The 16403-nt window shown below is 40.2% G+C and overlaps 1 protein-coding gene across 6 annotated transcripts in view; it reads right to left on the reverse strand.

The window, feature by feature from the left end:
- mef2aa (myocyte enhancer factor 2aa) overlaps window positions 1–16144 on the reverse strand; it is an 80177-nt gene extending 64033 nt beyond the window's left edge. For 3 of the 6 annotated variants that reach the window (XM_058644792.1, XM_058644791.1, XM_058644787.1), the window contains exon 1: window positions 9851–10019. The gene's annotated coding sequence lies outside the window, so the exon portion shown is untranslated. Of the gene's footprint in view, window positions 1–5987; window positions 6201–9850; window positions 10021–15915 lie in introns of those variants that run through there. The other 3 variants (XM_058644789.1, XM_058644788.1, XM_058644790.1) reach the window with 3 other exon arrangements.
- Window positions 16145–16403: the final 259 nt, after the last annotated feature.

The following is a 16403-nucleotide window of genomic DNA, read 5'->3' on the forward strand; positions in this document are numbered from 1 at the left end:
CAGTCCCAGGGCCGATGGGCTGATGAAGGATGCCACCCCCCCAGCCCCAGCCCCACCCCCATATATGTTCTGAAGACCCATGGCAGTTGGAACAGCGACAGAGGTTGATCGGAGGACGGAAACAAAATCAACACAGACTGGTAACAAGTCACTGCTTAAATAAAGTCCACCATTTCCACCTAGATTTGCAGGCCACAGCACATAGAGGGAAACTGACATGGAGGCGGAGGCAGACGCCAACACCTCACTCTCAGTCCCAGTCACACGACGGCAGACTGGGAACTACGGACTGCAAATGCAAGACTTTACAAACTGCCGTTAAGAAATGTGTGTATGAATGAAGAGTCAGATCCAGGACCCGCCGCCACAGCCACAAACATGGCACACACCACATCGTCTACAACATTCTGCACCTGCATGAGAAAAAATGGCTTTCCTAACCAGCAGGTGGCAGTACTGCATTTATCTTAAAAAAAAAGGAAAGTGAAAAAAATATTTGGCGGTGAAGCATAAACATCACTCAGTCACCACACAGACGATTGATCCAGATGACCACATCGTGGTTGTAATCGTGTCCAAATGTCCAAATGAAATAAGAGACTTGGAAAAGAAGAAGGAGGGGCCACATGGTAATGACTAGCACTGTTGCTGGACAGCAAAAAGGTCACAGGTTTGAATCCCGGTTCGTGTGTGTGTGTGTGTCCAGCTTCCTCCAGAAACATACAGAGGTTAAAGGGACACTCTAAATGGACCTACGTAGGTCTGAGTGCAAGTGAATGTGTGTTTATCCTGCGATGGACTGGCGACCTGCCCAGGGTGTGACCCCCACCTTTTGCCCAATGTCAGCTGGGATTGGCTCCAGTTCCCCCCCGTGACCACAGAAAATGAGTGAGTGAGGTCCATACATGCAGTATTATTTGATTTGACATGCTAAATTCACTGTACAGCCTGTCGATGCCGACAAGGACCAACAGTGCTGCACACGCCGCTCCCAACGAGGGCTATGGACGGTCATTAACTGCCCAACACGGTGTGTCCTTGGCATAAAGAGGGAATGTGTGAAGACGATCTCATGGCTTGTGGACAAGGACATTCAGACATTCATGAAGCGAGCATGACGAACTGTATCCCAGTCTTCTAATACAGTCAAGTCAAGTTTTAACAAAAAAAGGAAAACATGCATGAGGCGCTACACTCGAGTAAAGGCCCGACAGCAGAGAGGAAGACGACAGCAAGACGGCAGAGGAGAGGAGAGGGCGGCTCAGCGGCTCAGCCCCCCCCCCCCAACTGTCCTGGTTCGTAGAGTCTATCAAGACAGATGGAAAAACAAGGATATTGCAGACCCGGCCTCCTTCCGGCAGCTCAGGGGGCAAAAGAGCAGCTCCAGTAGCTTCCTTCCAGCAACTACAACACCAACTACTGTTTGCATTGACTCTGTTTCTTTGTGATCTTGGGAAACATAATGTGAGTGTGGATTAACTGGAGATAAAGAACAACACGGTAAAGAGGCTCGTTACACAGAGTTTACCACACGGCTACAAGGAAGTTTACTTTGCACACAACTCAATTGTTTGTCTAAACAAAGCAGGGGAGTTGAAATCTCCAGTGAAGGCAGAGGAAGATCTACAATACAGCACCAGGAACTGAATTCACTGGGGTATATTAGCAATCAAAGGAGATCTTTTGATCTAGTAAATTAGATTATAATATATTCCTTTGATTTATGTATGTCTCATTGAAATTCAGTTAAAAATGCAAGTCAGCAAAGAGATGTCTTTCTTAACTTATCTTTTTTTGTCTTTATGCACAATTCTACTTAATATCACAGTTTTACTACATGTGACGATTTAGTCACTCACTGTTATTACAGCTCCGGTGTTTGTGACACGTAGCGAACAATAAGAAAACAAGGCTGAAAAAAACAATGACTAACTAAACCACAGCAGACTCATGTTTGGTTTACATGTTCTTCACCGTGGCCCACTCACTTCTGAGATGATGCACAGTGTGATCCTGTGGTTTCTCTTGCACTCCAGAAAGCCGAAGAGGGACGAGGTGACATGTTAAGAAGGTGCTAAATGACTCAACCTCACAAAGTCATCACCTTTGCTCCACCACATGCTTCCACAGTCCACCGTCCACAACCACACACACGCTCTTATTCTGCTCAGTAAGGATGATTTGTTGTAAAAGTATTGACTGAATACTATGACTGACGATGTTGGATGGTCACTGGCTGACAGACTAGTGAGGTCCTCTTTAGTACTTTAAAGTGTGTTTTAGTATCGTAAGCTACAACACACACTTAGTATGAATATACAACTTCAAACATTTGAGATGATTTGTTGGGGCATTTGGAGAAGTTGGTGTTCACGCATTAGAACACAAAAACAACCTTGTGCATGTTTGGGAGTGGTCATGGGTTGGACTTATATCACTGATATCGCGATATTTTTTGCTCGAATGGCGATATGCAATATTATAACGATATTTTGAAAAAAAACGGTTTAGCTCGCTAGCTCACCGGTTGGCCGCTCAGCTGAAACCCGACGTCCGGCGTGTACAACAGAAACCCGGAGACAGGAGACCAGAAACCCGGAGACCAGAGCCTCGGTGTCGGACACGGTAAACAACGAGCCCCTGATGTGTTTTAAGTCCACTTGGAGACGAAATCTGCGGCTAACAGCTGGTGCCGCTAAAAACTAGCGACAACAAACAGACATTACGTCACCAGCTCAACTTTTATTTTGTATTAATGAGTAACGAAGATGGTTAAGAAAAATTACACAAGTACACATTTTATTTAGGAAAATAACAGTGCCATTATTCTTTTTCTTAGCCACCAATTGCTCACTCTCCACCTGCACCGTGTCCGCCACGCTTTCATTCAAATGTCTGTTGTGATGCGTAGCAAGGGTGGGAGAACACTAATATACCGATATGGCGATATTGTCTCAACAACATATCTCTTTCTAAAATATACCGGTATAACTATGAGTATGAGATTTGGTCTGATACTGGTCAAAATCCCTGGATTCACCATCAAAAAATATATGATAAAAATGAATCCAATAACTAAATGAATACTTAGCACAGACTATTTGTTTCACAGTGGGAAAAATGACATTTTTGCAATTGTTTGTTATGGCGAGGTGGAAATGCATCAGCACACATGTGGTTCAAAATGGTCTCTGGAATCCAAGCCCTGTTTTTCATTGACCCATCCATCTCCTCCAACCTCCTTTTAACACAGACTTTAGTGCTGTATGTGCGGTGTCACCCGTCTTCCTGATCTGCTCTCATCACTACAACTAACCATAAGTCAATTGAATTGAACAATTGAATAAAAATATGGGTCATAATAAGCTGCTTTTTTTATACAACAGAATATACAGTATTGACATCATATAATACAACTGCTGTGTATATTTTGATTCAAGTCATGTCTATACTGTATATTCTATTGTATTGTTTATAATGTGAATTGTTAATATTTTTCTACAGGGGGAAAATGCATGTTTATTATTTATTACCTTTACCCTGACTGTCTTTGCTGCTGTTAAAATGTAAACTTCCCCGCTGTGGGACTAATACAGGATTATCTTATCTTACCTTATTCAGTAGGGCTTGTTTTCAAATTAAAATCACTAATTGAAAAAAAAAAAAAACGCAATTAACAAATTGCAATGGCTGCAATTAAGGATATATGTTACGCAGGATGTTTGACTGTTAATGGTTTCAGAACTAGTCATTTAAATCTTTAACTTCTCTTCAATTATAAGATATAGTCATTAATATTTTAATGACTTTTTAATGATTGTGGTAATGCTCTATCATGTTTATAATCTATACCAATGTGAATATTGAACTGAAGCTGCCATGTGTCATGGCACATGGCAGCGAGGCGTAAGGACGAGTCCTGAAACACGGCCTGTGATCATAGTGGTGAAAGCAGATTAACAGCAGATTTGTAGTGTGGCTCTGCTTGGGGATCTTCACCTGCTGTTTCTCCTGTGTGGTCCAGGTGGCAGAGGTGAACAGACCTCCAGTCCCTGCTTGTTTGGAAGAGCAGGGGAGACAGGAAGAGACAGTGCGACTTAAGCTGCTCTGCCCTGCTCAGCAGCACATGTGCTGAGTGAGCCAAACAGGGTGGCTTACCACCACAGGTCTCAGTCAAGGGCAGGACAGTTGAAAGGTCACTGTTAGCGGCCTCGCTGTACAAACGTTGCCTCAGCCAGCGATATATTCTCCTTCTGTACTGACATCGAGTTTAGATAGAGGGCCCGAACCATACTAGAGATTCTCAGCATGGACTGTTTGTTAAGTCAAGGTGAAATATGCTTTCATGACATGTAGAGTTATTGTTTTTAAAACTTAAAGACTAAGACGGGGCCATATGGCTTATAAATACTATTTTCAATATATTGTTGCATTCAGCTTCTCCCTCTTTTTAGGTCGCCACAGCAGATGATGATGATTTATATATACAGTATATATATATATATATATATACATATATATATATATACATACATACATATATATATACATACATATCTACATATATATACATATACATATATGTACATAGATATGTATATATATATATATATATACATATATATGAAGCTGCACACACGTTGTTTCACTGGACTTTTATTTTGAGATGTTTAAAATACAGTTGTTACCTATTCATTTCAGATGATGGCTTCTTTAAATGAAATGAATGATATTGATGTACATTAGAAACAAGGAAATTGCCTATAAATATGGTCAAATGTCACTATAACACAAGTAAGCTGAACATCTCAGCTTACCAAACAAGTAAGTGTTGTTTTTTTATATAAATATGATTTTGTTGATTCCATGTCTTATTTAAACAACAATGAATCCTAATATTTAGTGCATTTCAGAAATGTATTTAAATCAAAGACCATATGTTGTCACCATAGAGATATAATATCATAAATTGCATAAATTGAAAACAAATATATGTTGATCAGCATATGAACACGCTTTGAAACCCAAGGCTTGTTCATGCCCAGGCTAATGAACCACAATCATCTCACATCCTGTGGAATATGAGAAACACCACCACCGCCGCACAGACAAGGGTCAACTGAACCTGGGATTTTCTTACCGTGATGTCCTTACACTCTGTGTTTGCAGCTAACGTGAACTATTTACTATTAACCAGACACAGAAGGGAAAGAAATGTGGCTTCACTTGAAATCAAACTTTGACTTTTAAAGGCTTATAGCTCAATATTAAAAATGATGAAATTCCCATAATGAAATAATGCTCATTTCTTTACCAAACAACGAGCCAGGGCTTTTCTCTTCAGTCAGCAGGAGACAGTCTACAGTTTACTGTGGTCTAAAACATTATCTGCCAGGCTCAAGATTCTGCATCCAACCTCCAGGTCTCACAGGAGAACGCTGGAATCTTCATATTGATGCACCAATAAACAATGAATCATGTTACTAAGGTGCTTTTGTTGGTCACAGAGCGCTGAACCTAACACCAAATTCCAGTGTTACACACACTACTAAAATGTATCTAAAGTTAAAACTAATTATGTACAGAGAGAATAGATAGAAGGAGAACAAGAGAGTCAACATTTCACTGCATGTGGTTAATTGTTTCTGTGAACTTAAGCAAATTTTCTAATATCTGCAGCTAATTAAAACCGGTTTCATTAACGGAATCAACCACAACTCTGTATTAATATGTACTAATGATTTTCCACAACACTCAACTGCACTTGAAACTCACTTGCCAAATGTTCACTACAAACAGCAGCTGGCCTTGTTTAAATGTCACTTCAGTGCTGCACATTAAAATCCAGCAAATAATGCAAAAACAGTTAAAAATGGATTCACAACCATGTAAAAAAAAAAGAAAGAAAGACATAAACCGGTTGTAAAACAACTGTAATCCAATATAAAAGCCAAATTTGCAGCAAAAAAAAGAACATCTCAGCTTACCAAACAGTCAAAGAAACACTATCCCCCTTTATAGGATCAAGAAGGTTCAGCTTCTATCGCTTATTTTTCATTCAATACATCCTTGGCTTTCAGCTTTCTGGTGTTTTGTCCTCCTTGAAAAAAAAAATGTCCTGGGAGGAGAAGAGTGGAGGAGAGGAGACTTTCACTCAGTGATTCAGAGGCATCGTGTGAAAGCCAGCATTCTCTTTCTGACAACCAGCGTTAATTGCAGATCCAACTCGCCCACACACTCCACATTTCTCCTGGAAGGAGAAGCTGAGGCACTGATACTGAAGTGGGATGAGGAGTGCAGTAAAAAGATGCTGCAGCTGCCCATTCCTCACACCATCACCACCTCTCATCTCTCCCCCTCCACTGAGAACTTCTGCAAAAGACGCTCACATGCACTTCTGCACACATGCAAAAACACAATATGTAACAAGGCTAAAATATTTTGAAACACAGTCATAGTTGTTGTGAAATATCATCCGGCTTACATTAGAAAACCAAGCTGCCCTTGATGAAAGATACAGGGTAAAACTTTAATTATTATAATAAAATCTATTATATCTGCTCCCTCTATGTTTGTGTAAGAGGTAGAGGTCATTTCAGTAAATTAATCAGCTCTGAATTATTAATTTTATTAATTGACTGGACATTTTACAGCCTATCAGTGTCGGTGGACCCTGGATCACGACTATGCTCCCATAGGCTCTACAGGCATAGTCGCTACTAGCAAAACTAGCACAAATAATGGCTATTTTTGCTCATTTTAACGCCTCATTGGGTGAAAATGTTTGTACATGTCATTTTCTCCTGAAGATGAACGACTGTTTCAAGACACAAACAAAAAACAACGTCCAGCGAATGAGAGCTAGTAGCTAGCTAGGCGTAACGCAGAGCTACAAGATGCAATCAGGCAACCTCGTACATTTCAATACTTATGCGTGCAGACAAATGATTGTTGCTACTGCCACCTTGTGGTTAAAGATACAGTACTAACTTAACAGTACTTAATTCTTTTAATTTAATTGTATTTTTTATCAGTGCAATCACTGATAAAAACATCCCAGCCAACATTAGGGTCATATTTGGGCTGATGATATTGGTCCCAATCGGGTTCATCCAGTGGCCACACCCATGTTTGCCCACTTAGTACCCTTCCCAGGTTGGGGGCCGGCCTGTTAATCAACAATAAGCTTTTTCAACTATCATTATTCCATCTGCCTTAACATATCCACTGTCAGTCGACCTCTAAGCAAAGATAAAGCATGTGGGGTTGTGTGAGGTTCAAATGCATGCATAAGAACGACGACGACCACGACATTATCTGTGTCCTCGCATACATCACGTCCATGCCTTACACTCATACAACATAAATGTGTTGAGATGATGTTCACGTCATCCACACATTAGATATAAGAGCTCACGTGACGTGGATCATGAGGTCCATTACTGCCATGGCCCATGGCTGCACAGAAACTAATGAGTGCAGATTGGAGGGCGCTTTATGCATTGCTTTAGAAATCACTTGCAAACAGCTGGTAATGTAATGTACATGCCGACAGAAGAGCAGCAACATCAAATGGACAGTGGAAAGAAAATGCAAGTGCGCTTTGATGCTGCTGAAACAGGTCCAGTCCCTGAAGCTATTATTCTAACAATAAAATCTGTCATTGGCTCAACAACCACATCACTATAGGGCGTCTACACAGAGTTGTTTCATGCTTATTGTTGCAGTCAAAGAAGTGCTCAACAAGGATGCTGATATGAATTTGTTGGATTTAAACTATACAATAACACAAAAAGCACTTTACATGTTCCAACATGTCAGACCACCAGAAGGATTCCAAAGACTCAATTCATACTGGCATCAACTCCACAGCTGCAGCTTTGAAACAATATTAATGACAGATAGATTTGAGAGGATCATGTTACTGTTGGACATTGCTCACTGTGACATGACCAGAGGGTTAAGGTCACGGGAGACCAAGAGATTCAACCAAGTACTGCACAGCATTTTAAATGCAATGCTCTATCTGACTCACTTTAAATAATACAAATAAGGTCTTCAAGTGAGTTTACTCTGTGGTAAATGTATCAAAGACACAAGGTGGGATTCCATTAAAAATCTAAATGTAAACACAATGTTTTTACACTTGAGGGAGGTGGATAGGTTGGAAAATCGCTTCAGACAGTGTTTAGAAATGACATTTTCACTGGAAATGGTAGAAAAAGCAGACGAGAGGAGGAACGTGTGGAGCGATGATGAAACCACAACATTCCTCTACTTAGTGGGAGAAGCATATATGATGACAAATAATGACGGACGCAGCAAGAGGAACACAAAGATCAAGCGATGATTATCAACAGCTATTATTTACATCATCAGGTCGCGACTTCTCACCCTTCTTTAAATCATCTTTAAATTTGGCACCACCTACTAGGGCCCAAACGATTTGGGTAAAATCACTAATTGCCATTTTTCTGACATACATTGCGACCATGATTTGATTTACAAAATTATATATATATATGTATATATAGAGAGAGAGAGAGAGAGAGAGAGAGAGAGAGAGTAGCGTGTCCAGCTGAAGTGAAGCTTCCATAATTAATATTTACTGTGTAGTAGTTTTACAAAATTACACAAAAGATTAACACATATAGCATATACATTAATGCAATGGTGAGAACTCCAAGGTAAGAACTCTTTACAGCATATATTTAATTTCAATCCAAAGTAGGACAACAATTTGAGTTGAGGCTAATTGTGTTGTTTAAAATGTGATCTTGATTTGAAAACATGACCAAAAAAAACGGACAACTGTGCCCAAAAATATGTGGCACATGTTGGTTAACTGACAATAAACTGATAATAATTACTAGATATAAGGACTGGTGACAGTAGGTATGTACATATATATGTATATATATATATACATATATGTATGTACATATATACATACATATATATGTATGTATATATGTATATACATATATACATATATATGTATGTATATATGTATATACGTGTGTGTGTTGTATTGTGTTCAGTATGGACAGAAAAACAACAAACCCTTGTATTTAACTTTCATTCAGAGGCAAAACTAAGTCTTTTGTGATCTCACATTTTATCGCGATAATTATTGATACTGACAGATTGTTAACTTTTTAATCGTGTTACGTGAGCTCCCACTTTTCGCCCGGCTCTAACTGGCAGACTGTCATATATATATAATATATAATAACAATCACACATATATATATACTGTATGTACTGTAACTGTGGCATTAACATCTATACGGATGACATGTTTTTTGGGGGACGTGCAAACATGCAATTTGCTTGGAACACGACGCTGCCGGTGTGTGTAGCTGTTGTTGCAGCAGCAGCAGCAGCAGCTCAACTGTGTTATTACAAACACAGTGATTACTATTTTCCCTGTTTGACAAAGTACGCGGGTTCACACTTTCGATCCCGGTGACTTTTGTGTTCACATGTTGACGGCAGCAAAAACGCATCAGTGTTTCACTAACTCATAATGTTCATAATGATCCTAAAAAGTTATTCCAATGACAAAACCAGGCTGACGTGCACGTGCAGTCGGACAACACACACCACAGCAGCAGCAGCGGGCGGATCGTTTGAAATGACACTGCGTTAGTTTTCTCTTATCTTAAGAGAAATACATTCATGTCTTCACATCTCTCTCTGTCTGTCTCTCTGTCTCTCGCGCTTTTCTCCTCTACAGTCAGTGGCGCTGCCACTCCACACACACACACACACACACGCACACACACACACACTTACACTCACTCACTCACTCACTCCACGCAACATTGTTTCTATTTCCGTTACTCACCTTTACTCCCAAGTCAGTGGCTGTATATAGACAGTCTATATCGGTGGCTCCGCTGGATAAACGTAATTTCAGTTCGCATTTACACGCTCACTGCTATTTTAGGGGGAGCTGACAAACTCAGGGTGAAGACCAGTCTTCCTCTTGTCACTGAGGCTCCTCCCCCTCATCTGACGATCTCTCTCTCTCCCTCTCTCTGTGTGTCTCTCTCTCTCTCTCTCCAGCACACTCCCACACACACACACACACACACACACACTCTGAGGCAAAGCACACTTGGTAAAGTCCCTTTTCACTCCCAGTCCATCATGTGTTGCTCTTCAACTCGTTTTTATTTGCCAATAAATACCGTTCTTTGTGTTTAAAATCAGGAACAACTTTGCTTTAACTCACACTAACGATGGCGTAGCGTAAAAGTACAACTAACTTCACTTGAATGACGTCATTATTATGTTGTTAAGTGTTTCGTGTTTTCTTCCTGGCTCGCTCCAGAGTTTCGGGCCACTACTTTCCCAATTTCTGCTCTGCTCAGCCTCATCACATTAGACACGTTTGACGTCATATCGCTAAGACAACAGCAATGGAATTCGGCTTTGACAGGACGCCTCCGCGAGCCAATGAGAGGCTGCAGCGTCCCTCGCGTGGCCAATCACAGGAGGAGGGCGGGACCTGCTTGGACTTGTCCATATGAGTCCGTCACGTGTGTCCATGTGCAGGATCAGAGGTGTGCAGCACACTGACTGAGCTCACTGTCCCGCTGGACTCAGGTCTGACTGAGGCAGGTGGGATAGAAGAGAACAGCACAGTTATTATTGATGCTGCTGTAAAAGAAACATCACATCAAGCAACACAATAAGTGGCACTAACAGTAACCACCAAAAAAAGATATTTGGTATTCTAGTCTTATTATTTGAAGACTGCATGTTTAGTGCAATGTTGTTGTTTTTTAAAACCAAAACCATTAAACTGGTTTACGTCTTACTGTGTCTACTGTTTTAATTTTGGTGTTTTTCAATTGAAGTTCAAATCAAAACAAGGCAATCAGAGATGGCAGACTTCACATGTATGTATGCGAGCAACAGACAGACGTTCCTTGCATTTCTAAATACACATGGTCACATGGAGCACTAACTTCAGCCATTATTAATAGTGAAAAAAGATGGCTGCTCCTCCTAGTAACCAAAATACAGAAGTGTCTTCCCTCACGCATCAGACATGGATGTGAATTGCACAAATATTATTAACATAATATTATCCAGGGGCATGTTGCATGTGATTTAAAGTAACTGTGTGAAATACTCACAGTGTATAACATATATTATATATATTCACTTTATTCTTTCTTTTTTTCATTATTTTATTTAATTTCAGTTGTTTTTTTTACTTTATTTAATTTTTTTATACAGGTGGTTAACAATATGATCTTATCACATGATTATTAGATGCTTTAGATGCCTTTGTTTAGGACTGCTGCTTATACTTGACGGACTCTCCTTTCTCCCTTTCCTTTGAATGGACAGTGATGATTGTGAATCCTGTCTGGATCTGTGGATATGCAGACAGCCAATGAGTAGCATACAACTGCTTTAGACAGGTCACATGGTGATACAGTGGCTAACATTGTCGCCACACAGCAAGAAGGTCACCAGTTAGGATTCCAGTTCTACCATGGGCTTTTTGTTCTCCCTGTGCATGAAGGGTTCTCTCGGGGTACTCCAGTTTCCTCCCACAAAAACATGCAGAGTAGGTTAAGTGGACTCTCTAAATTGACCATTGGTGTGAATATGAGAGGGAATGGTTGTTTGTGTCTGTGTGATGTCCACATCTACTGTACTTTACATGCATATACTGTAGAAGCATATTCCAGTACTTCTGATGCTGTGTTGATCATTTTACTGAACTATCAGCATAATGTGCTGTCACAGCTGCCAAGGAAATGAATAAGACATTTATGGAAAGCAGTTTCAGACGGATGTTTTTTTAAGCGTAACCTTTTGTTGATTTGACATTTGACTTTTGTGCACACATCCCACAGGCTGTATTAACGCAGTAAATGATGACAGATTTTGGAAGTCTCTCTGTTCCTTAAACAGTGTTTGATACAGCTTACATTTGACATTACTGCATAAATGACTCCATGAATGAATCCATAGAAGCTCCTCTCCAAGAATCCAGAAGCACATGGGATCTTCCCTGTGCTCTTATAGCGGCTTATAAAGACCAGTCGACTCTCAGCTACCTTTATTCCAGATGGGTTATGGCAGCGGTTGCCAAACTGGGGATTGCTCTCCCTAAGAGAGGCGTGGAGTCATAACGGGGGGGGGGGGGGGGGGGGGCACGATGAGGTCAATGATGAATGCAAATGAGGCACTGGTTACAAGAGGAACATACAGGGGGTTTTTTGTAGCTTTTGTCATGTTTCTGTCATGTTTTCTTCCTCCTCCAGTTCAACTGAACATTGTACTTGTCAAGGACAATTAAAAGCATGGACAAATAAGCTCATTATGTTCAATCAGTGAGAGTGTGTGTGTGAAGAACATATCAGAAAATGGATGTGTGCAATTTTTGGATGACGTGGCCTTAATCAGAAACACTGAGAGTCTCCAAATATTCACTTCAGTGATCGATAAAGCATCTAAACGATATTCCTCTGTCAAGCAACAGTATCAAATAAAGAGACAGTGTTTATATTATAGTCCTCGTGGAGACCCAAACTGGTCCTAATGAGGCAGAACGCAGAAGGATGAACATGTGACTTGTGGTTAGATTATGTTTAAGGTTAGGCATTAAGGTAAGGCTTGGGTTAGGCACCTAAGGGGGACCAGCAGTAAAAGTGCTATGGTGAGAATAAACACTGAGTCAAAGGAAACAGAGTTTATGTTTTTGTCCTTGTTTGTCTGTTTGTGAACACAATTACTTCAAAAGTAAAGGACACAATTTGACTTAGTGGGGATGTAGTTTACGGCCCTAAGAAGAAATGATTGGATTTTGGTGAGTGACTGTGGGAAAGTGAGTGTCCTTGATAGAGCTTTGTGAGAGTGAAGCTTTCTGTGTTGATTTCAAAGGCAGAAATATCAGGGCTCTTTTTTAGTTGAATGCTAAACTCAACATCGTAATCTCGCCAGATTCTGCACACACAGATACTTCTGCTACTTTATATTCTGACAAAACACTAACCCCCACCTGTGCCCCCACTACTATGAAGAAGATCACCATGTTTCTGTTACCGTGTGTAATATACCTAAGAACATCAAGTCATCTGCTTTAAGATGTACATTTGTTTTATTATGAACACCAATGAGGGCTCAAAAAGTAACTTGATGACATTTGCTGGGGATGGAGGCAGAAATGATTAGATTATGGTGTTGACTTGGACACTGATGTAGATTCAGGATTATTAACAATAAATAAATAAATAAATAAATAAATGCTGGATAGGAGAATGTACAGACATGGGAAACTGAGCATCCTTGGCTGAGGATTGCACTCTCCCAGTGCTTTCTCTAGTTTATTACTTGTGCCTCTACATTGTGTCTACTATGTGTGAGTCATGTAGTATGTGGACCACTGGGACTCTTCATTTCATTGTCCATTGCAATAACAATGAAGGAATGAAGGAAGATTTAAAACCGGGAACATGTTCAGTGGAAATGATATATGTGTTGATGTGCTTTATGGTTTCTGTAGTATAGAAAAGGCAGTGTAGCAACAATAGTGTGTGTTCAACACACCACCATTTCCCTTTAAAGCAACATTTTGTCCATGCTGAACATCCCCCTGTGTTGATAATGCTGCATTAATTCCATGAACATCAGAACTCGGAACTGGGAGTGACGTCACCCCTGAGTTCACCACGTTCCACTTGAGAAGTTGGAAGAAAAACACTGTATACCAGAAGATAACAACGTTGGACATGTTAGGAGTATTATTAAAGGTAAACGTAGCCATGTTTGTATGATTGCATCTTCGAATCCCATGTCGCGGTTAATGTTCTGACTACAAATGGAGCACACCATAAGTTCTCAGGTGCATATAGTTAACACTTAAGAGTTATTCATTATTGGCCACTTTATGCCTCATGTCAGGGAGAAATATTTTATTCCTCTTCATTTATTGCAAAGCTGTAGTTACAGCAGATTAAGATTTTACCTATAAAATGTAAAATGACCTCATTAATATGATGTAGTGCTTTGTATCAGTGATTTAATGGCAACATTGCCCAGGTTGAGTAGTAAAACAATGCGTGATCATTTAGGCATCCTCTCCCAATGACATCCTGTTTCATTACACCGCATGCTCTCTAATGAAGGAAAGTATTGCTGCTGCCGTGTCTAAGTCATTTGTATTAGTCTAGTATACTCTGCTCCCTTGTGTATTGTGCTATCTTTTTCACCACTTAGTCCCAGTCCCAGAGGACCAGGTTGAGTCTAGCCTTCCTCATCCCTCCTGATTGCTCAGGGCTCCAGGCCAAGTATTCACGACTGTCCTTAATGACTTTTAATGCCCATACAATACACTTTCCTGCAGTAATAACCACAATGCGGAAAACACAAGTTTAAATGGCCACAGTAATGGCGTCATCATCAACAACAAAGTGCAATAACAGTGGAACTGTTTGAAGTTGAGTCTAGTTCACTTTGGTTTGGACTACAGTACTGTATTACCCTGCACTTGGCTCAGAGCCATGCACCAGATCAGGTTAAATGAGGTCGGTCATCATGGCCACATGAGGTCATGTGGTTTCTCTCTTCCCGCCGTTCACTTGAGCCTCGGTGCTGTTTTGCTTTACAGCGCAAAAGGACAATAAAGGACACAGGAATTGCACCTGCTGGGCTTTTAACAAAGCAGAGAGGCAGAAATACAGTCAAGTGATGACTTTTTCTCATCGTAGGCTGCAGCTAACTTCACGTTCAGATGATGTGTGCAACATTCCCACTCACAAAGACACAAACAAACAGGCAGAGTAAATACTAAAAACCAAAAGGGCACTGTTATTGTTCTCACCATAACAACAGTGATGCTTGATTTATTGTAACCCCATCTGCTTTTCTCTGTCACACACACACACACACGCACACACACACACACACACACAGCTACATCACATCACATAGAGTTTATTCCTTAGTTGGGAACATTTAGAATTTTATAAGCCTGTTGTTTTTCCAATTACCAAATGTGAGTTTTGGCATGTTTTCATTGAGAATATAGCGGCACATTTTCAGTCGTACCTATAATTTTTTTTTATAGTTATTATACTGTTATGCCAAATTAATTTCCTTTATTATGTGGGTGGCTCAGTTTGCATGTGCATGGCACCCAGAGGTGCTTTTACAGCAGAGATGTTGTTCCCAACACCAGCTCTAATAACGTCAGAAATGGATGTCACAGCCGTAGTCCTAGTTACGCGCATGTAAATGTCCAGTAATGGAAGTGTGCTTGTGAAAACTCTGCCTCTCTCGCTGTGCTTTAAACAGAACAATTGACATTTATTAAAATAATAAAAAATATTTAGAACATTTAAAATTAAACCACTGGCTTTGTTGTTGACCATGCAAATATGATTTTATGTCAGTGAAATGATTTTAATGCTATGATGTGACTGAAAGTTAATCGTACATATACATGTGTATGTAATGCTTAAGACATTTGTTTCTGACTCCATATATATATATATATATTTATTTTTATATATATTATATTTATTTATATATATTTAAAAGAGCCAGGATTGTACTATTGTCCAAGTGTTAGAGTATAGATCGCACTTATTTAACACTTAAGCCTGTTGAAAGCTATTCTGTGATATACAGTATATGGTCAAATGTAATGTAATTTAGAGACTTGCGTTCAGTAATGCTCACAATACAAAAAAAATAGTTTCATTTTAATATAATTCAGGATAACTGTGAAACAGAAATTAATTAATTAATTCATTCATTCATCAGATCATTTCAAGTCTACGGAATCACACAAACGATGTATGAACATAGGGTGTAAATATTAATTGTCATCACATTTCCGTTGCACTGAGTGGGTAAAGACCATGTGTGACACCTGCGTCTCACCTGTTTGTTGCTGCTGTTTTCGTCTCCTCCTGCTCACATTTACTTTCTTTGTCTCCTTGTTCCTGTTCTGTCTGCAACTCTTCCTCTTGTTCTTCTTCTCCTTCTTCTTTCTGCTGCCTTTGTTTCAATCTGACCATTGATTTACCTCAAAGCCAGACCAGCTGGCTTTGGATGCTTCCATCCGAGCCCTCCAAGGCCCGTCCTAACACCCTGTTCCTCCTTTTGTCCCTTGGTTTCTCTGCCGGCAGAGAGGAAGGATGGAGGGGGGGGGGGCGGGTGGTTGCTGTGGTTTGAAGAGCAGAACCCCAGATGGACATGGACATGTCGGGCATGCGTTATGTGACGAAGCTTGGCTCAGGGCTTTCTGCACCAGCCACAGCTGTCAATCATAATCCTGGAAGGTGTCGAGGATTTTCTCCTACCTTTCTCCGGGGTTTTTTGCTACACAGTGAAGAGTTTTAAAGAATTGTACACTTGTGTCATAGCTG

This window comes from Solea solea, chromosome 12 (genome assembly GCF_958295425.1).
Source record: "Solea solea chromosome 12, fSolSol10.1, whole genome shotgun sequence".
NCBI lineage: Eukaryota > Metazoa > Chordata > Actinopteri > Pleuronectiformes > Soleidae > Solea > Solea solea.